The sequence below is a fragment of the Neopsephotus bourkii genome, unplaced genomic scaffold (assembly GCF_033783945.1).
Source record: "Neopsephotus bourkii isolate Nb327-2 ecotype Australia unplaced genomic scaffold, CSIRO-AGI_Nbou_v1 NB_1624, whole genome shotgun sequence".
Taxonomy (NCBI): Eukaryota; Metazoa; Chordata; class Aves; order Psittaciformes; family Psittacidae; genus Neopsephotus; species Neopsephotus bourkii.
The window spans coordinates 11,114,519-11,137,235 of record NW_026902099.1 but is presented as its reverse complement, the minus strand read 5'-3'; the positions used below and the strand labels follow the sequence as shown (position 1 = coordinate 11,137,235).

Below are 22,717 nucleotides of genomic sequence, written 5' to 3'. Positions count from 1 at the left end.
CCATCCCTGTTACTTTTGGACATCACCGTGGCAGTGTTGTGCAAAGGATCTGGTTTCCAGCTTTTGCCATGCAGGAGAGCGGTGATACCCTTCCTCCCAGTCTGTGGTCTTGCCCAGGGTAGCTGGGTAGGATGGGCATCCCCCTATGCCGTGGCAGTCCTGCCTGCCAGGGATGTGGCACCCGTGGGAGCGCAGGGCAACAGATAAAGAGCAGGCAATTAAATAGCTTAGTAAAAGAAGACACAGAGTTAATGCCCTGTGCTGCTCCTCAGCAGTTCTCATAAACTCATACATAGGATCCAGTGAATTGGGAAGTAGGATGAAGGTTATCGCAGTTTTGACGCAAACACTTAAATGGCTAATCTGTTTCTAAATGGTTGTGTTTTTAATCTCAAGCCTCTTTACATGGCTGAGCTGCCTTTTTTTTTTCCCCTAACTTGGTTTTGTTTTATAGAGGAAATATTTCTGATCAGATTGCTTAAGCTGTCATGTAAATACGTTCTGTCAAGTATATAATACACGTTTTAAAATTTGTCTAAATATTTATGCTCTTGAGGGGATCACTGTAGCTCTCAACAGACAGTTACAACCTAGTGAGTAAATAAATTGTATTTCTTTTTTTTTTTTTTTCCAAGCCTGCATTGTTTTTGCAAGAAATGGTGACTGTTTGAAAGATTACTTGAATCTCATGAAATTCTGCAAGATAGTTTTGTTATTCACTTGAGAAAAAAGTACCTCCTGTCTTTCAGCAGTGCCTGCAGATATATCCGGGCATATATATATATATATATATATATATATATATTTATATGTTTAAAACAAAATACTTCTCTTTCTTCTAAAAACCAAGGAACAAAACACAAAGTGCTTAAATTCACATGTGCCACCACATTTAAAACTATCATTAGAAATGTTGTGAAGCACATTTTCTGTTATTTTAAATTCGCTTCCGGTATGTGCTCCGTGGATTGTTTTTTTCTTATTTTAGAATTTTTCTTGCCTGGATTACGGTGGTGAGATCTCTGGTGCTTTAAATCTTAAAAACCCCTAATATATATATATCTTAAAAGTTAACTGAAATTCAGTGGAGTGATTTTCATTCATTTTCAGTTCATGAGCTGTATTTTTCCATATTCATAACAAAATTTATGAATGCTGTAGTTTATTATGTAGTTAGTTTGTAATCAAGAAGAGTTATAACAGCTGTGACTGATACCAGACACAAGATCTCTGTAATTTTAAACACCTCAGAAACTGTTCACCAGCAAAAAAAGATCTCACAGTTTAAATATGTTTTGGATGCTAGTTTATATAAGTCATGATAAATTGTATTATCCTTCCTTTTTACTTTGTACCATAATAAAGATTATTCAGAGAATGTAAATCTGTGATTTTAACATCTTTTGACAAGCACATTAGACTGTAGAAAGAGCATCCAAGTTGGGGCTCGGGGCATATGGTGCTACCTTCTGCTAGCATAGCTCCAGACCAAGTCACTGTGTGTTCACCAAGGGGTCATATTCAGACTCTCAGGTTCCTTCCTCTGGTCCAGGGGAAAAACCAGTTCCCCTTCAGATGGAAAAATCAGAACAAAACCCACAAACCTCACTTCCCTGTGATACCTTCATTGTGCAGAGAGCACAGAGATGCTCTGAAATGTTTTGCTGTCAATCGGGTTTTTTTGTCAAGGCATTTAAGACAGGCTTCAGAGAAGTTAAGCTAAACAAAAATTGTATTGGTTAATAATCCACAGCCTAAACAATGCTGTGCCACTGTAAATGCTCAAACTAGCCTACATAAATATTTATGGCAATTTTTTAATTCTGAAAAGAGATACAGTGCTTTTTTAAAAGAATAGATGCTTATACCCTGATGAGAAATTGTTGAAGCAATTCAAACTTAGGTATGTTCAAACTATTATTCAGACGCTTGTTTCGTGAATAAGTAGCAACTCCCACAGACTTACTTTTCACGTCTTCCCAGATTGACTTATTTTATTTAGGTTTAAAGACTGGTATTTATAATAGATAATCTAAGTGTTGTGTATCTAGGGAATTCAACATATGGATGGGGATACGGAAGGCATTAGTTATATGAGATTTGTTGACCAGCTTTTAATTCAGATTGTCATTTTTAACACACGGCGGTGCAGATGGTAAAGTTTTGACTGCCCGTCAGAGCCCAAATACCTTAGGGACAGCTGTTGTTGATAAATCTTTTTTATATGCTTTAGGTCAAGAGTAGTCAAACCTGTTAACAGCACCTGCTTCTGCATATGCAAATCTGTTGTTTTGTCATTTCATTAAACAAGGAAAGGTAGTGGTCTCCCGTGGCAATAAGCAAGCCTGGAATATCGCCCGTATGAAAGGAAATCTAGCAAAGACAACTGCGGTTTCTGCAGTATAGCCATGGGATGCTGCTTCTGTTTGGGGGCTTTGTTTCTGGAAGACTGCCTGTAATTTGGAAGGAGGGTAGAAAGACAAGTAGATGTTTGGAGGCGAGAAGGGAAGGTGTTTGCTGTCATTGACTGTAGGGCAGTTGTGAAGTTTGACATGCCCAGAAGCCAGCGGGTGCCATGTGGGGCTCCCCTACGCTGCATACCTCTGTTTTCATCATCTGGTAAGCCTGCAGCATGATTTCCGGGCACTGGAGCATACAACATGTCTACTTCGGTTTGGAGCTGATTGATCCACGGTATGGAACATGCTTGTGGGATCTTCTCTTGCTATAGAAGAACATAAATGATTGAAATGCTTTCTTAAGAAAGAAAAGTATCATTTGTTTATGGAATTTGGTGCCTAGCAAAAAAATTCCTGTCAAATGGCAGCATGCTGCGAGAACTGACGGTTTACTGCACAAGATTACGTGTGGGCTGTGGAAACTTTCAAGCTGTTTATATTTGTGTAATCTATCAGATTTACAGAGAGAGTTTAAATCATGAGGACAAAACTTCATCATTTATTGCACTTCACGAGTAGGGCTGTGGCATGTAATAGAAATGGCGCTTAAGAGTTGTTTTTTTAAGCAAACTGACAGGAGATTTTATTCTGCACTGCCATAGATTGCTGTGGGGGAGAAAGGGAAATAGTAAAATTGATGAACAAATGTTGCATGCTGTCATTTTAGATTACGTTGTTTTGCCATGAAGTTGTTGCTAATTTTTTTTAAAGACACTGTAAAATCCTGCTGTTGCCCAAAGTACCATTGTAGCACTGTGTTAATTATTTAATTCCAAGGCTAGTTTGTCAACAGTAGCTTAATGAAGCCACGAGCAGAAATGCTTTTTGAACATTTTGTGGAGGAAAAAGAATACTGCCCTGACCTTTCAACCTTGTAAGCTGAGTTTTCCCATTCTGACACTAGGCATTATTTTTGCAAAGGTTGGGAGTTTAACTCTTCAAGGAACCAGATATCATTTTTATTAGGATACTAATTCTGGTTGGTGCTAATCTCATCAAGATTTGCAGACATTTTCCTTCATAGGCTGTTCTGATTTGTAGCTTTTCCTTTTCACAGCAGTATTAAATACCAAACCTTCTCTGATATGGAAGTTCATTAGAGATATGTCTTTGATGGCAGCCCTTTCAGGGCTTCAGTTTCAAATACCTTGATGTAAAGCTTAAGAAGCCATTGTGTTGTAAGCTCTCCTTGATGTGTCTTATTTAGATCTGCATAGTAAATCAAGGAAAGTAAATAACAGGGCAGCAGATGGAAGCATGGAGATAAGGCCAGTGAACAATTGTATTTGTATTTTGTTATGATGTTGACAGGAGCTAAAATTCACTAATCTAGTTCAACTGATCTGCATTTCAAAGAAATCTCATTTAGCAGCAACTTGAAGGTTTGGAGGATAAAGTTCTTTTATTGCAGCTTTTATTGCATTCTTTGCTAATTTATCTGGTCAAGATTTAGCTTTGCTTACTTAAAGCACCAAGCATGTTACAAGGAGTCTTAAATACTACGAAAGCATTAATGTCTAGACTATGAACTGAAGGTAATTACATATCCAACAGTGAATAGGCTACGTTTAGGAAATACTGTTGTCCAAATGGAATTGCAAGAGAAATGCAGATAAGGTATTTCCCCCCTGTTTTCTCTAAGTGGTTGGTTCTTTTTTTTTTCTTTCTTTTTTGTTATTTTACTGTTTTTTATTATGGAGAAAATTAATACTTTAGCAAATCTAAATTACTAAATATGAAAAACAGGATTTCTTGAACTGTGAGTTCAGACATACCATACTTGCAGCTCTGTTTACAAAGTGATAGCTCATATTAAGGTTTCATTTAATGGTTGCCCTCCTCTGTGTATTAAACTATTAAAAGGTGGACAATAGTTCAGTAGAATGGTGGACCACAGTTTTTTATGTGCACTCTGAATGGTGTAGACAATGTATGTGTGTGTTGTGTACTTTGTACTTGCTAAAGTACAGCCTTGTTATCTGGAAGAAATGTGATAGTTACATCATAAAAATCAAATATGATTGAAATTAAGAGTGATATAAAGTAGAATTTAGGGTCTCTTTCTGGAATTTAAATAAAATTGTTTAATCTTAAGGCCAAAACCCAACCTCTTACTTGGATTTAGTTTTCACTTTGTAATATAAATGCTAACAATGGCCTAGTGAGAGAATTGATCACAAGTGTGTGCATACCTTTGTACAAATATAACAATAATATGGCAAAGCATGCCAGGCTGGTGTATGTCCACTGTAATAATGGGGCCCAGTTCTAAGACATGTAAATCAAAACCAGCAGCTGTTGCATTTTCATGCTATAGTACTTACTGCCCTGCTGCAGCCTGTCCTAGTCATGGAGCCCACATCTGTGCCCCGAGGACTGCACCGCCATCTCATATGAAGTGTGGGGTTTCGCACTTGTTTATAGTGAGCCTTTGTAGGCTGGAGATGAGCGGAGGGGGAGGCAGCTGCGGACAATGGCACTTGGTAGGCTGCAGTGATACCTGATAGCTTTTGACTGCTGGAGTCCATAGCTAATCAGATCATGGGGTGGTAAACGCTGCTTTAGTAGTAGTACTGGCTTAAGCATCTTTTGGTTCCTTCCCCTCATTGCCATACCTCTGAAGATACTCATGCATCGGTTTGCGGGGGGAAATCTAATCCCGACTACTTCCATGGCATGGCTGATCACGTAGCTCCATGCACAGGTGCCCTGGCACAGCTCAGTTTCCAGTGCTGGGAAGGAGGATGTGGTGCCTCTGCCACTGGATGAAGTGTTCATCAGTCTACACCCCAGGTCGCACAGGGTGAGCTGCTCAGCAGTGTGAGCCAAGCCACCTCACAGTTGTATGTCCTACCTTTATCCAGGCCACATCTCCCCACTCCTCTCTGGCTGTGGCAGGGATGTCCCCATTTGGTCAAAAGCTGATAACTTGTTTTGCAGGACTGTTTTCAAATAATTGAACTCCCTGATCTGTCTCACTTTGCAATTGCACAGATTTTCAAGCAAGCACAAGGAAGGAGCCAAAATCTGCAGCTGAAGAGGAAGGTGAGGGAAGTTAGGACTGCTTCAGCCCCAGTTTAGAGCACCTTGTATCATTGTGTTGCTGTATCCTTCCTGGAAATCCTTGCCTTTACCTGCTCTAGACCACTGTATGCTCTGCATGTGTGAAATGAAGTAGACAAGTAACAATTACTCAGAAAGTTAACTTGCACTGCTTTGTGAAATAAGCACGTACCGGCCAATGTAACAATGACAATAAAATAAGTCAGGCTCCCCTAGAAAACTCCACAGTGTATCTGAACATATAATTACATCCCAATTTGCCAAAGCTCGGAAGGGAAATGCTGGATTTGAAGATGTCCCAAGGATGTCATCCTGTTTACAGCACACAAGAGCAGGCAAATATGTCCACATGAGCAAATCCATTCAGTCACAGTGGTGTTCACATCTTTAGATTAGGTTTTCCTTCTTTTGTGTAACAGTTTAAATCATCCCTCAAATAAACATATGCTCCTACTGTTTGGCCTGTCGCAGTCTCCAGAGTTTTATCATCATAGACTATTTTACAAACCACATGCCCTTGTACTTCTGGCTTTAGCATTACTGACCTCGCTCCATCCCATCTAAGCCCTTCCATGCCCAGGCATTGCCTAAGGTGACAAGGAGGCATCTTGGCTGTCACTGAATGCTCGCCTCTTGTGCTCCTGTCCCTGCTGGCTCCATTCACGTGTTTGTTTCTTGCAGGGCTAAAAAAGGGGAGCTTGTTTTCAGCAAAACTAAGAGTGGGAGGCAAAATACAAGAGTGAAAGGAGACATAGGGGAAAAAAGTCAAATGGAGTTTTACATAATTTGTCATATCTTTCCCTCTGCAAAAACCTTCTGCACCCCCTAGCCTCCTGCAGCACTGTAGCCTTACTGTGTGTTTGAGTGGTCTTCTCTCAGGTAATTGGGATCAAGACCCGTTAGAAATGAGGTGGATTAAAAACCAAAGCTTGAATTCCTGCTATTGTGTCAGTGGTGGTGGTGATTTCGGTGCCCTGATGCCCGAGTTGTGTGTGGTTCTGCATGTCTGGAATCACACCGAAGCGCTCAGTATTCATCTCTTCAGATCGCACTATATGCCTGAGTCGAATGGTGGCCTAGCATTGGAAAGAGAAGGGCAGATAGAGCTGGAAGGAATATCAGATAAAGGAGGTGGCACTCTTCCCAGTGGGGATAGTTGGAGAAAAATAGACATATTTGCCACAAGAAGAACTATGCAAGTTTACTGCTATCTGTTTAACCTTCCCAAGCTTAGATATTGCTTTAACAACTGTTTACCAATCATTTCATCTGGTTGTCCAGAATCCAGCATTGTATCTTTGTTGGCAGATTGCCTGATAGAGCTAGGTAGCCTGTGTCTTCTGTCATCTCTCTTGCATATAGCATTTACTTTGGGATGGTAGACACCTAACCATGCAAGCAATTAGACACAGGTCTTACCTTTGTTTTAATGCTGGTCCATCCTCCTACAGTTCAGTTTAAGGTTGTATTTCTGTTCACTATGTTTTGAATAAATATTGAATAAATCTGCAAGAGAAACAAGGAGTATTTCTCTAACTCTTAATGTTGATCCAAATCCAGAAGATTTGAAGAGTTCAGTATGCAACTGGTGAGGGGACTAGATTTTAAAATATTACAAATTTTAGTAGGTGTTTTCAGGTCCTGCAGGAGATCTGTATCAAAGAAGAGGCATGATTATTGTTTATCTTAATGGGACCGATGCATTGGCTCTTGTACTAGAACGGCCATTTTACCTGTAGATACGTAATTTGTCCTTTCTCTTTTTATTATGTGAGAGAAAGGAAGTAATACCAACTCTGATGTTTGCTGAAGTCTTGTTTCTTTAATAATAGCACAGTAAACTTCCTTTAACTGCAGACAAACCAAACAGCTTCTTTCAGTTGAACAGCACAACGTGAATTTTGAAGTGCAACACCTTTACTTCTTGAATTACTTACATTGTGACTCATCTGTTGTTTTCTCATTATCTTTTTTCCAAATTAGGACAATGATACCAGAGATCAGCTGGGGAGGACATTTGCACAGATACATTTGTGTCTTTTGTGGCAGTATTTTAATACGTCTTTCTTAACAGAGGTTTCAGCGTTCACTAGCAAAGCAGTGATTGGTTTTGTGAGTTTTATGTTTTTGTGAGATAAGGTTTCTTGGTAAACGCTTTTAGATAAACACGGTACTAAAGACACATGATTGTAATACTACATTAGGCTAACTATACAGTTACATACAAGAGCAAATGTTATTCAGTCTCAAACCAAAACGCCAATCCAGTCCTTGATTGTTTATACACTATACTTTCAGGCCAGATTCTCCTCTAGTATTTTGCTTAGTTTCATGCAATAGGCTACAGATAGTGAAAGTAAAATTAACAGGATTCTTAAAATGGAATTTTATAGCATATTCAGTCAGAGACCTGAGCCACTGGATTTTTTGTAAATAGGATATCTAATCCTAAAATAATAGAGAAACTTGCTTGTATAGTCCTCAAACACTGTAACACATTTTTATGTAACACCCTCTAAAAATACGTGGCAGTCGTGAGAGAAAGTATTTTATCAATACATGTTTGGGATGACTTTGTAATGCAGCTGTGGCTTTATGAATTGCCAACAAAGTCACATAACAGTAATGCTAATAAGAGCACATTGCCATATATAGCTTTTACTTTGTGTCTTAGGTAACTTATGGAAATGGTGTTAGCCTGCACACAGCATAGCTTTTAATACCCCGAACTGATACACGTGTACTCTGGGATATGTTTATGTCTATTGGTTACTCGTATCATTATGCTGTTCCAGAAGTAAAAAACATAAGCTAAGAAATTCTTCATATAAAAATTTCTTCCTGTATCTTTGATATGTTCTATGGTATAAGTAGATTTCCAGGGGTATAATTGAATTAGGGAATATATGGAATAAAATTTTAAAGCAGGCATGAATGCTCATTTAACCTTCAGATGGGATTATATAACAAGTGGTTGAAAAAGCATTCTTAGTTTACACGATTTTTTGGGTATCTCTCGATTCTCAGCACTTGCAACTGAGGTAATTGCACATCGGCTTTTGCCCCTTTCTGCGCTCTTGTGTGAGAGAGCCAAATCATGTAACTTGAAGCCACGCATGGAAAGAGCGAGAATCACAGCTTTTATTTGGCAACCAGTAGGTTGTCAGACAGTAGCTGCCTTCTAATATCTGTTCTCATGGCATTCTTTCTTACCACTGAAATACTGGCAATGATAATTCTGTGTTGTTGTTATTACTGCTATCAGATAGTTTTTTGGGTTTATCCTGCACTAGCGTTTTATCTGCTATGGTATACCTGGAATCCACTTCTCTAAAACTTGCAGTTTTGCAAGGAGCTTGTCATTGCTCATGCATCAATTCTAAGACATTCAGTTCTTGTTTGCTACAGCTTGCACTTATTTATAGTTAGTATCAGAGTGACGTGGAGGATGTCAAACAGAACTTGGATTCCTTTTGAGCTGGATGGATTATATTCTTACCCTTAAGATTTTACATTCTAAACAGAAAGTTGGACAAATGGTAGAAGGGAGAGGCGGCCTAAAATGTTGCTATAGGCCAGTAGTGCATGGGTCTTTGATCATTAGCACACTGTACAGTGAATTTTCTTTCATCCTTAGTGTAGCCATTTGAGCTGCAGAAGCAAGCAGAACAGCAAACGTCGTAGCAGCCTCTTCTTTTGCAGAGCATAGAAGTGATGAGGGGGAATAGACAGAACAGTAAACACACTTTGATCCAATATATCAAGCTGACCAAAAAAAGTATCAGTAATTCAAATTCCTCACTGTAGGGTCTAAAAAGATTGATAATAGGTCTGTGTGTAAATGGAGTGGAAAATCTCTTGATTTTTGGGTGGAACGTTAGGGTATTAGTTTGTGCATCTTGCAAAAGGGACTTTGGTTGCATACTGATGTCTGAACAAAGTTATTTTTGTCCTGTTATTTTTTTTTTTTGTGCTAGTACAGACTGCTTCTTCATATAGTGTGCCAATGCATAAGTCTCCATATAGGGATACTCAGTTCACAGACACAAAGATCTGTATCTAGCAAGACAGCAGAAAGGACAGCTTATATTCCTTTGGTACACCTGGTAGGTATGGATAGAATTAATTAACATAGTTTTTGCTCAAAAGAGACATGCCAGTCCATGACAGCAAAAAGTGTTTGTTCCTGATGACAGTCATTCACTTTCTGCTGGTTCAGAAGGCTTCCCTGAAGGAATTTTAATTGATCTGCACTTACCCAAAATAAATCAGAAACACTGCTGTATCCTAGAGATTAAAGTAAAAGAGAAGATATTGGAACACAGAGTATATGATTTTTAAGGTTTGCTTTGAGATGAAACTTGGGACATGGAGATGCTGACCTGCATTTGTATGTGTTGTACTGAGTGGGAACACATGGATGAAGTTACAGACTCAAACACATGAGACCAGCAGACAACTTGAGAAGCAGAACCTTGCTTTGTAGCCCTCTGCCCTGGCTGCTTTGGGACTGTGGACTGGGGAGAGGAAGGCTACTGCTGCTTTACAGTAAGACTTTGCTACCTCATCTGATGTTTTCTTTTTTTTTCTGTGATGATGCTATTTTTAAAAAGTCAATTGCGTTTATTAAGCATGTAGTAAAATACAGAGAGCCCTGGGAATTCTCATTGCAGTTGAAAAGGATCTAGCCTGTACTTCCAATACAGGTCAGACTAGACTGCCTGTGTACCAAATGCAGTAATTGTGGTTCTTGTGTAGTGAATATATCAGTGTAAAATAGATCTTAGAATCTGTTGAATTAGCACTAGCATAAATGAATATACAAGGAGATACGATTGTCATCCTGGTTCAGACCGGTGGTTCACGTAGGCCATCTTCTGTCTCCGGTGAAGTCTGTCTTCCAAGGATACATCAACTTTCCCTTTGACTCACAAAAACTCCATGCATCAAAAGCATCCTTGGGAGGAAGTCTACAGTTCTGTTACCCGTTTTGTGGAGAACAGATTCCTGCTTTTTCTTTGGAACTTGAGTTTTACTAGGCAGTTCCCAGAGTTAAAGGGATAGAGAATAGATGATGTCTGTGCAACCTCTCCAACCTCTTCCGGCTTTTGTAGTCTCCTATATTCTATACAGCCCTTTCTTAAAGTGCCTCATGGTTGTGGCGTGCCTCATATGGAAACCATTCTAAACCTCACTTGGAGTATTGTGTACAGTTCTGGTGTCCTCAACATAAAAAGGACATGGATCTGTTGGAACAAGTCCAGAGGAGGCCACGAGAATGATCAGGGGACTGGAGCACCTCCCACATGAAGATAGGCTCAGAAAGTTGGGACTGTTCAGCCTGGAGAAGATAAGGTTGCGTGGAGACCTCATAGCAGCCTTCCAGTATCTGGAGGGGGCCTATAGGGATGCTGGGGATGGACTCTTCATTAGGGACTGTAGTGATAGGACAAGGGGTAATGGGTTAAAGCTTAAACAGGGGAAGTTTAGATTGGATATAAGGAGGAAATTCTTTCCTGTTAGGGTGGTGAGGCACTGGAATGGGTTGTCCAGGGAGGTTGTGAATGCTCCATCCCTGGCAGTGTTCAAGGCCAGGTTGGACGAGGCCTTGGGTGATATGGTTTAGAGCGAGATGTCCCTGCCCATGGCAGGGGGGTTGGAACTTGATGATCTTAAGGTCTTTTCCAACCGTAACTATTCTATGATTCTATGATTCTGTGTACAGTTTTCTTCTCTGAACCTTCACTAATTAGTTCTGTTGGGTTGTGTGTTCTGTGCTGGACACCAAAGTAGAGCAGGCTTTTAAAGACGGGGATTAATACAGTGGCAGATGGTATGTTATGCTTTGTTCCTTACTCCTTTCCCAGTAATTTTTGACATTAAGTTTATAGTTTTGACTCTGACTGGTGAGTTTTCGTGGACCTTCTGAGCAGTAAGGTGTAGTGCAAGAGAGGGCTGTTTTGTTTAATAGAAGGTTCAGATTAGAGTATTTATCAATAATGGGGAGCCAAGATGGTTTCCAGTGAACCTGTGTTCATCAAATTGTGATTGCCTACTTGAGCCCTTCCAAAAGTATTAAAAATTTCTTGGTGGTGAAAAATAGACCATCAGCAATAGGAAATTGTCTCATTTGTCTAGTGGTATGATTCTTGCTCAGGGTGCGAGAGGTCACGGATTCAAATCCTGTATGAGCCCAAACCTTTTGGGGCTGCTCAGCCTGGAGAAGATAAGGCTGCGTGGAGACCTCATAGCAGCCTTCCAGTATCTGAAGGGGGCCTATAGGGATGCTGGGGAGGGACTCTTCATTAGGGACTGTAGTGACAGGACAAGGGATAACGGGTTCAAACTTGAACAGGGGAAGTTTAGATTGGGTATAAGGAGGAAATTCTTTCCTGTGAGGGTGATGAGGCAATGGAATAGGTTGTCCAGGGAAGCTGTGAATGCTCCATCCCCGGTGGTGTTCAAGGCCAGGCTGGACAGAGCCTTGGGTGACATGGTTTAGTGTGAGGTGTCCCTACCCATGGCAGGGGGCTTGGAACTGGATGATCTTAAGGTCCTTTCCAACCCTAACTATTCTATGATTCTATAATTTGTACAGTTCCAGGTTTTAAAATAATACAGTCTTGTTGCTGGGAATCTCACGAGTGGAGCAGGTGACTATTTTAGTAGTAGCGAGTACTTTACATGTTTCTAACAAAAAAGGTAAGAAACATGTAGAATGTGTGCAATTTCTTCCAGGGTGCGTAGTACATGTGTGTAAAAATGGCCCCCAAAGTGTGTTTCAAAGAGGTGATTGTAATACCTTGCTATAAAACACAATATAGATGCTTGCACTTACTGTGTTCCTTTTTCTTCTTATCCCTAGATAATTTCAAGTGAAAGTTAAGGACCTTTTGTCCTTATCTGCTGTAGAGGTGATAGACTCTTCTGGAAGGAGAGCCAGTTTGAGCAAAAAGGAAAAGACCGTCCCTTCCAAGAGCACAGCAAGGTGACTGAGTGACTCCAAAGAAATGTAAGTGATTTATAACCTAACTGTGGCTGTGGCTGTTTCTGCTGTGGATTTATATGCTCTTCATATGCTCTGTGGGAGGAATACAGGACCATGTCATTGAAACATATTGCTTATAGATGTAAAATATGGTTTAGGAATAAATCTGTGGAGCATACAGAAAACACGTACTTCTCCTTTTTTTTGTGTGATGGTAAGCTATGCTACTTTTCTTTTTCCCTCCCCAGATGGCAATTGTTAATGGGAATGAAGTGCTCTAAGAGTCACAGACATGTTTTTCAACCATTTTCTATTCATCTAGATCTGAGTTAATTTCGATACATAGAAACTAAGCAGCTAAGTCTCAGTCATCCTAGATTCTGTTTGTCATCAGGAGAGAAGCAGACATCTCTAGAGGCCAATCCAACGTGTCCTAAAAGTAGTGCCTAGGGAATTCAGTATTACGTGCTGGGTAGCTTCTGTCTCTCCACTGAACACTTAGTTAAGCCTAAGTATTCATTTTAACCTGGCACATCTGTGTAAGAAGCAGTGCCAGTTTCTTTTCCCCTCCCCATATTGTCATTCTCCCTCAGCATGTGTAGCTGTTCACAAATTTGCAGAATGGTTCTGGCTGAAAATAACTAATTATTTCTGCAGTTTTGTTGTCAGCTAGGTTTATCCCAGCCTTCTCCCATATGGCTGTCCAAGGGCTGTGACTGGTACAAAGGGTGATAGTGGTGGGAATTAGCAGCCAAAAGTGTGGGGGAGTGCATGATAACTTCTTTTGGCAGCTGTGCTAGTTTGTACAGCTTAAAGTGCTTGGTAAGCTATAGTCTCAGACCTTGTAGATATTTTTAGTGCTCTGCCATTTCTAAGAGTGGAAAACTTGTGTGAGGCACCCTAGCTTATTATCTAATGGGGAGCTACTGTTTTGTTGTACATTTCACACTGTGGTAGTGCAGGGTCTTTTATATCCATTGCAAATTAAAAGTCAGATCTCCAAAACCAGGAAATGGTCACAAATGGCTATCAGGTAAGCAGGCGTCCTACAGTAATTTATAGTGTAGGCATGATGCTATATAATTCATATATACATACATGATTTCTGAATCTTAAAAATGCTAGCTTGATTTTGTATAGCACCAAGCATCATGTGTGGGTTGGGTGATGTCATATGATTAGTGGTTGGACTAATTTAAGCACAAAATTCTTGCCTCTCCTGAACAGCAAAATACTGAATAGCATTTCATTTTCACATTAAATACCTGATGGGAGGGTGTAAAGACACAGACAGAATTTTTTCATTGGTGCCCAGTGACAGGATGAGAGGCAATGGCTACAAACTGAATACAGAAAACTCCATTTAGACATAATACATAAAACATTCTTACCTTGAGGATGGCCAGACACTGGAGCAAATTGCCCAGACAGGCTGTAGAGTCTCCATCCATAGAGATACATGTTCACGGACATGGTGACAAGCAGCATGCTGCATCTGACCCTGCTTGAGCAGGGGTTTAGACTAGATGATCCCCTGAGGTCCCTTCTAATCTTAGCTGTTCTGTGATTCTGGGAATATTTATGGGTAAACAAAATCAGACAAGATTCTGCTATTTTATTTAGTGATATTTTTATCTTTTTATTTTTTCAATTTTGATGTATTTAGCTGTTCAGTTTAGGCTTTTACTTAAGTTTTGGCTAAAGATGAGAGATGGCAGAAGTTGTGAGCTTTCTAAAATGTGTTAAATTATATTTAAAGACTTGTGAATATAACTACAAAAATCACATTGAAGTCTGTGAAAATATATTTTAGCTATGAATTAGCACCATAATTCACGTGATGTGAACAGTCATATGATGGGGATTTTAGATGTCTAAAATGAGCATCTTTTTCACTTGATCCATGGAAAAGAAGGTACATTTTTAGTACAGTTTTGTGTTTGCAGGGGAAAAAAAAAAGACAAAACTAAGGACAAAGCCTTGGAAGAGAGATCTATTAATCCACAGGAGACATGGATGTCTTCCTATAGTCTTGTCAGAGGTCAATGAGACCTTTAAAGCAGTCTAACAATTCCATTATGAACTCTGCTTTCAGGTACCTGCAAATGGCCATTCTGGGATAATCCATAATTCAAGTGGATGCCAATGTAAACATGTAAAAACTGGGCAAATGTACAGTGACACTTAACAATTAAGTCTTCCATCTTCTATGAATGTGGGATTCAGGGCTTCCTTGTCTTTTGGAACACTTGAGGAAAAGCATCTCTCTCTTTAAAAGTTGGTTTTCTTAAATTTTGACTTTGATTAGTTTGGCAGACATTTTCTGTCCACGGTTTTTGCTATGGGCAGAATGTCTTTGCAAAAGCTTCTGCGAGATGGGTGTATAATTTCTGAAAATGGAAAAAAAAAAGATCTAAAAAAAGCTCTAGGATCTCTCTGCTTTGCTTTGAGCTAGGACTTCAAATTTGAAAGTGAAGCTTTAATGGGTTGTAAGATGTGCCTTTTGCCATGCTGCTGAACGTCTGTCCTTATTGCACTGAATTATAAGCTTTTGAAAATTGCTGCTTACTCATAATCAGAAGAGGCATATTACTTTGTCAGCATATTCTGAAAATATTCTCTCTGTATTCTTAATCTCCTAAAAAATGATTGAGCCTGTCCTGGCTTGGAGATTAAACGCTGCATGACATTTCAAATGCACAGATCCCCTGTTACTTTCACAAAAGGGTCTTGTTTTTTGAATTTTTCCAGGACAGCGTATTTTGATTTTTATGCTTGTTGAGAATTCTGTTTTTCTGCATCTTACGCTTACTTTTCCCATGTACCCTTTCAGAAGGATGTCAAGAGTGGGATTAATTTCTTCTGATGTTAACCATCTAAAAAGATAGGTGTTGTAAATCTGAGCCGGTCACTATAGACTTCTGTAGTCAGTGAAGAGAGATGGAGGCTTCCAGGGGAGAATTCCCGTAGCCTCTTTTTATGTCTGTCTTAAAATGAGATGATTCATCCTTTGGAGATGCCTGTTTCTTGTCACTGACAATAAAAGAAGCTTAAAGTGACCATCACAAATTTAGACATCTAACTTTTCTTTAAAATGTTAAGGCAGATAAATTCCATCTCATGTGACATAATGTAAGGCAAGAATGTTACTGCTGACATTGACAAAAACGTCCTGTTTTCACATGAGTAAACAAAATTAATCTTTGTATTACTTCTTTGTGGTTACAGTGATACGTATGAACTTATTAAAAGGACATTTTCCATGTTGCTTAGACTCTGTACGTAACTATTAAAAGATGCTCTTCAAATGGGATTTTAATATTAACTATGAAGTATCAATAGATTTCAAGTTTTTCTTATATTTTGTCTCTAGATTGAGAAATGCAAATATTTTAACTGTTGTTATTTGATGTCTAGTAAGATAGTAGAAGGTATATTTATTGCAGCTTGCAATAAAAGACTGAAAAAATCAAGTGCTAATATAACACAAAAATTCTTTTTCAGCTAATTTTTGTATTAGATTTAAATTTCGTTTTTTAAAGCAGGCAATTTTGGTGACTTTCCAATTGAAAAATATTGCTCTACTATCAACTAATATTGATAATGTGTTGTATTAAATGAGATTGTGATGAAATGCTATTTTCTGTTTGTAATGAAGCATTGTAGATTTCCTTAGTAATTTAAACTGTATTTGAGTAACGACAACTGCATCACCTACTATAAGATGATAGCATACTACCTTCCTCAGTTCCAGGGTTCATGGATATGGGCTGTATGTGGGGAGCACTTTATTTCCATGGAATAGTTGAACACATCTAAAAGGCATTAGAAAGAATGCATGGTTTCTGTTTGCCTTTTTAATTAAAATATAGTTATATAACAAAGAAATTATAGTGTAACTTATTATTAGATGTCTTTTTGAGGCTAATCACCATGTATTTGACTTATTACCTTGTACTGATAAACTTACCTAGACTTAACTTCATCTGTGTTTTCAACATCACTGTGATGAAACTATGGACAACAGTAAATATGCTTCAAAGATAGTCTCAGTATTATACTCGTCCTGTTGTAAGAGAAACAGGACTGATTAACCTCATTGGGGTATATGAATGTTTTCTTTCGTTTTAATTTTTGTTTTTAATGCCACTTTTTGTATCTGTGATGTATCTTTCATTTTGTTTCACTCTTTTCATTGTTATTTAAAATGTGATATATTTAGTCGAGTATTGCATAGTAGCAGAGCACATATATAGTAGTGTAAAACTACAGAGAATGCCTGACTCCTGGAATCTACATTCAACACAAGGGAAGAATTTATTTGTTTTTAAAAAGAGCACTTGCAAATTGGCCTGAAGAAAGTACTTAGAAAGGCAAGTAATCTCATGTTAATGATATTTAGGTCTTTTCTCTTTCTCCCTAATATTTGCACAAAACCAGTGTTGACCAGTGTTTGTATCTCAGTAAGCTGTGTGCTGTAAACAGGAACAAAATATTTCCCTTAGAAACACTGTTGTATCAGTGCTTGCTGGCCAAGATTCTCACTGGTAAATACTCAGAACTTCACTGGAGCTGACAAGCTGGCTCCTTACGTAGTTCATGCAAGTTTTATAGGCTTGATTTTTTTCATGATTGGCTTTATTTGAGTTGGATTTGTAATATTCCTACCTTTCTGCTACTTTAAGAATGTTTAGCTTTGAATGGCATTTTACGCATTATCACAAAAATCCACCAAAAAGACCCTAGTTCTGAGAAAACGAAAAGGGCAGTTCAGCCAAGGTGCCACTAAACAGAGGATGTTTGAGTAGTGAAGAGCTGTGCGTATTTGTATTGAACTACAAATTTTGCTTTATGATTGACATTTTGTCCTGACCCTATTAGAGGTTTCAAACTGAGTAGATCCCACGGATCTGAGAATATCTGGGTCCAGTAAGTGAATGTGAGTGTAGAAACTTGAGGAATATACATTAAAGAGATGGACTGCATCAGAATTAACAGAGCAAATATTGTGCACAGCACAGGAATCTAAATCATTTTCATAATAGGAAATTCCACATGGGGTCAGTCCCATTCCATGTACATAGGGAATCAAGTTCTCATACTGTTGGTCTAACTCAAAATTTAAAGGCAAGCTGAAGTTTCAAACAGGGAAAGATGAAAAGATGGTTTGATTGTTGTAGGCATTTTTAGAAAGTATAAATATGTATTGATAGTTCTTCTAAAACTACTTATATACATATAAGTATATACGTATCTTGTCTCAAGTCACAAAGCGGGCTAGAGAGGAAGGAAAACGTTTCACAAGCATGTCTTCATTTCTTCATCCTATACAAGCTCTCTCTTCTCCAGTGCATTTTTGATGGTTAGATTCCTGAATTACTTGGTTCAGCACATCCATTAACTGGACCTTATCCCCATTCTGACTGTCAGTTTTCTTCATTTTCTACTTTGTGAGAGATGGAGTCCTATAAGTTGATTTGAGGTATCTTTCCCGTATAAGGGAGTGGAAGGTGGGTGATAGACTAAATAAAGGTGCCAACTAAGCAGATGCCTTTTGCTGAAATGACATTTTCATTGACTCTGGTGTCACCGTGCATGCAGTTGCAGTTCCCTGGCGTTAAGCCATTCAGGAATTGGAAATAATATGAAACATGCATTTGTAATGGAACACAGTATTTTTCATATAAGATCAGTAAATGTTTTTATAGGATTACTGTCGTTGGTAAACAGCTGCAGTGTTATGCTTCAGAGGTAGAAGCATTTGAATGTTAATGAAGGGATTCTTGTATACAGTTAACAAAGCACAGTGAGATCCTTTGGGGCACAAGTCCTGACATAAATAATAACATTAATAATACACTGCATTTCATCTGATGATTTCAGAAAACTTTGTAGAAAACTTTAATGAATTAAGTATCTCCCTAAACCCCTGTGGAGTACTGCTAAGACTGCTTAAATCACTAGGTGGGCTGAATGAAGAAATACTGTATCATTTTTGCTCTATGTTGGTTACCATGCCTTTACTGCACACAGGTAGTTCAGGAAGCTTCAGTTGCATGTATCTTGATGAATATTTTCAACATGGAAATGTTAGGTCATAGAGAAATAGACTGACTTGGTACAGTCAAACAGTGCGTGAGCATCCCAACCCCAAAATCATCCAAAATGGCCTGTTTGCAGCACTGGTTGGCTGGGGCTGCTGGGTCTCTGGAATTTGTCATCCAGTTACGTGCATCCTGTGTGAGATATGTGAGGATTGTGTCCAGACCTTGACCGTGCTCTGTAATGAAAATGATGATTTTGACTGCTTCACATGAAAAGAGTCAGCTTCAAATGCCTGGAATGGATGCTGTCATCACTTGCTATCGTACAGTTTGAAGTGCTGTGCAATATTACAGAAGATAATACTGTGCAAACACAGTGCAGTTGGAACCTGGCCATTTAGAGTAACAATTTCATGAGTGCTGATATGCTGATACACGTATATGTCAGAAAACCAGCATATTTTTATGTGTTAAAACATAGGAATATGTTAAAACCATCGGTACAAGATACATTAAACACAAACAGCTTTTCAAGGGCAAGACAGTAGTTGCACAAACAGTGCAGTTGCAAAGCATAAGAGCAGGAACCATCTGTTGCGTAGTGTATTTTGATGAAAACAGCCATGATTGAAACCAAAGCTAATTAAACATTTTTTCCACAATGCAATTTAGGGCTTTTTAAATAAACTTACTTAGCAAATTGGTTTGTTGAGCCATCTATAAAAGACACTTTTTTTCCCCTCCATCCACATTGCTGCCTGTTTAAGGCTTTCTTTTCTACATCACTGCTAAGGGCTGTTCCATTGGCTCTTGTCCCTTCTGTTGAAGGAGATATCAATAGTGTCTTACAATTATTCTTTAATGGTTTTGCTGTTCTAGACCTCATATTTTGGGGTAGTGAAATATAAAGTCGCTTCTCTCCATTATCTGTAGCAACAACTCAAAACGTGTAGGTTCTCAACTGACACAATTTTGGCTAAAACTGTATTTTTAAATAGAAACCAAGTATGGGTTATGCTAATAGAACCTCATTTGTAATTTAAACTGCAGCTGTTAACATTCAATAATGGAGCCATACATCAAGGAGTTTTCTGTAAAAACAGAAAAATACTAATTCTTCATCCTTAGATCTGCAAATCCAGACTGATGGGATTTCAGCCCTTCATCTTTTAGTGACAGGCAGCAGCATCAGTGGAATAAAACTAAAATGTGATCCCCTTTCTCTCCACCTCCTTCCCCTAATTTTACTCTGACAGAGAAAGAATCACAATTTGAGCTGGTATCTTTGCTCAGGGGAAAAAAAAGGTCTGTCATTAGGTCTTTTAGGGAGAAAGAGCTCTTCGGTGGAGCAGTTAAATGGTATTTTGATTCTCAGGGTGCATCTTATACCTGTATTTTTGCAAGACGCGATAAATGATTTCTGAGAAAGTTATTGAGAGCAGGATCAAGGTCATCAACCTTCCCCCAAGAGGTCATTATCTCAGTTCTTGTTTCTGATGAAAGTGTTGAACATAGGGGAGATAGGCTTCAGATGAACTACCTGAAACTGCGTGGTCTCACATGAGCAATCCCCAGCCATGTTAGTGAAAGATGTACTTCTGTTTTTTCAACTGCAAAAATCAGTGATTGATCAATTTTTTTTAGATGAATTTTAATTGATTTTGCAATAATGTAGTGTATACATGTTGGAGTTTATCGCGCTAAATCCCCTAAGATGCATTCGTTACTGTAAAGTCCTCTGAAATTCATGATGAAATAGAAGCATTTGGGAATTTTGGAGCTGAGACCTCTTGTGTCTTTGGAGAAATCTGGTTTGAAGCCCTACAGCTAAATTCCAAAGCTCTTCATTGTTTTCAAATGAATCGCTCGTATACTGGAGCTGGCTTATGAAGCTGAGACCCTGCATACGGCTAGAACAGTCAGTTGTCTGGAGAAAAAAGGTATATACCTGCCGTAGCAAAAGAAACCTTTACAAATTGCCATACAAAACAAAAAATAATGAGGTCTTGTACCGAAAACAAGGTACAAGAAAATGGTTTTCTCTCAGTATTAATGGCAAGTACTCAAAAATGGACCCAAAGTATGCTGTAATACAAAATAAAGTATCTTGAAGCACATTTTGCATGGGTGTAAAGTACTTGGCTTCAGCTGTTCTGCTGTACAAGGCCACTGTTGTTGGGGTCCACTGTTTCCTAATGTAGATGTTTTCTTGGTTAATATGACCACAGGTGTCCTTGTCATAAAAAAGTGCAAAAAAAACCCTTATCTGTGAGTAGTGGAGTACTTCCACTTTTTGCTCAGGTAGTGGATTAGAGCCTGTAACTGTAGAGGTCTGTCCTGGAATCAAAATGTTTTCAGATATTCACAAGTACTTTTATGCCCATTGGGCTGTTTCTGTTCAGTATGTTTAAAACTGTGTTGCCACTGGAGTTGTTTTACCTAGCCTGTCTAAATTAAAACTGTCATCCAAGTGGTGATGTTTTGAATTTTTGATCTTACGTTCCCTATTCACGTTCCTAAGGGAAACTTTAAACAGGTATCTTGAAGACAGGAGCTTGGTGACCTGTGGAGGGCTGTTCTTTTCAAGTCCCTTCCTTATTAGTATACGTTAAATGAAGCAATAGCAAAGTTACTGCTTGTTTATCAATAGTTAAGAAAAAAAAGGAAGGTAATACTAAAAGCCGGAAGTTGAGTATCTTTTCATCATAATATATTATCTTCTGTATTGTAATAAATTGTGGTGGGGTTGGGGGTGTTTTTATATACAGATACAGATGCACAAACACACAAATGTATATACATGTAAAAATTGCTGAATGTAGTATGGCACACTGAAGAAAGAATTACTGATAATAGCAATATTAATGAGGTAGTTCATTGGACAGGGCATTGGTTGTAGTACATACACTCTCCTCATTGCTTGTAAGACGAATCATTTAGTCTGCTTTTTTTAAAGAGTCCCATACTTTATGCTCAGGCTTCTAATCTTGTGCACCTTTGCAGTGTTTTTTTATGCTAGTGAGTGTTTGTAAATGAGATTGCTATATGCTGGTATCTGTAGTTCTTCACTGGACACTTTACCATGATTTTATGATCTCTTAGTTAACAAGGTCTTTGCTTTTGGCCCATCAGCCAATACTCTTGTTTCCATGACAGTACTGAGTCAATGACTTACTTACCCATTTCCATGCTCTTCAAACTGAGTCAGTAGGTAGTTACTTTGGTAGTACACTGTGAAACAGTAAAGATGATACTTCTGAAATGACAAGGGTAAAAATCCAAATCCTATGTTTGGGAATTACTGAAAACCCAACATTTGTGTCCACAGTAGCTTGCTGTTTAATAATTTAAAATTCTAAATACTTTTGCATTTTTTAAGTAATTATACTGACTCAAGTAGCTGAAAATTTTGTATCCTTATTGTGCTTATAGGTAAAATAGAGTATCATGGGACTTAAGGAAATAGGCAGTTTGTAAATACATATAATTTGAGAGTAGCTGAACAACAGGAAAGCATTAGTTATGAAATGGCCATTAACTCTCAGTGGCATTTGACCAGGCACTGTAGGGTGACAAAATATTTGAACATCAACTGATTTCATTGATAAGATGGTAAAAATATGAAGAAAATGGATAAAAATGATAAAATGGACTTTACAGTGTTTTGCACACCAGGTTCACCATAAACACAGGCTCTTCAAAACTCTTAAGCCATGGCCATATAGCTAGCTGCAGGAGCGTTCCCAAACATCCAGATTTTCAACATGTTGAGACATCATTGTAGCAGTATTTTTTTTACTGTTGAGCTGAATATTTAAAGTATTTTATTCATTGATGGATACAGCACTTTTATTGGCATGGTTTATGATTCGTGTAAAAGTAATCTAAAAAAAATTTCAGGTGTGTATTTTCAGTGATTGCTTGTCATGCAGAAGTCTGGCACGTGAGTTTTTAAGTTTGCTCTGATGATGCACAGTTTTACCTTTATTTACTTCCCAAGGATGAGCAACATGGCTGACCTGCCATTAACTGCCTGTCATGTGAATTTCAAAATTGAAACATGAAACAAGGATTTGTAATTTTTCTCAATTGCTGGAGAGCATCTGTGGCACTAATTTTTCACTTAATGCTCCACTTACTCCTTGAATCCAAAATGAGATATC

At 38.4% G+C, this 22,717-nt stretch overlaps 1 protein-coding gene across 4 annotated transcripts in view; it reads left to right on the top strand.

The window, feature by feature from the left end:
- Positions 1-22,717, top strand: part of FOXP2 (forkhead box P2) — a 416,691-nt gene that overhangs the window by 53,600 nt on the left and 340,374 nt on the right. For all 4 annotated transcript variants that reach the window (XM_061373083.1, XM_061373082.1, XM_061373076.1 and 1 more), the window contains exon 2: positions 12,388-12,534. The gene's annotated coding sequence lies outside the window, so the exon portion shown is untranslated. The remainder of the gene's footprint in view (positions 1-12,387; positions 12,535-22,717) is intronic.